General features: G+C 50.7%; 1 non-coding gene across 1 annotated transcript; it reads left to right on the top strand.

Moving 5' to 3' along the window:
* Positions 1-143: 143 nt before the first annotated feature.
* On the top strand, positions 144-262 carry LOC118345100. The gene has a single exon (XR_004798759.1). It is a non-coding gene; the product is annotated as a 5S ribosomal RNA (ribosomal RNA).
* Positions 263-268: the final 6 nt, after the last annotated feature.

Raw genomic sequence — 268 nt, 5'->3', positions numbered from 1 at the left:
CACTCGGGGGTGGATTTTTGAGAAAATCTCGCCCTGCCCATCGCGTAGCCATGGGTTTGGATCAGATCTCCGTTTGGATTGGGATCGGAAGGACGCTAGTATGTCGCTCAAGGATTATATGAATCTTAAGTAATTAGTTTGATGGGTGCGATCATACCAGCACTAATGCACCGGATCCCATCAGAACTCCGCAGTTAAGCGTGCTTGGGCGAGAGTAGTACTAGGATGGGTGACCTCCTGGGAAGTCCTCGTGTTGCACCCCTCGTTT

This window comes from Juglans regia, unplaced genomic scaffold (assembly GCF_001411555.2).
Source record: "Juglans regia cultivar Chandler unplaced genomic scaffold, Walnut 2.0 Scaffold_1434, whole genome shotgun sequence".
Lineage (NCBI taxonomy): Eukaryota > Viridiplantae > Streptophyta > Magnoliopsida > Fagales > Juglandaceae > Juglans > Juglans regia.
Note: the sequence above shows the minus strand (reverse complement) of the source record. Positions and strands in the feature narration are given on the sequence as shown.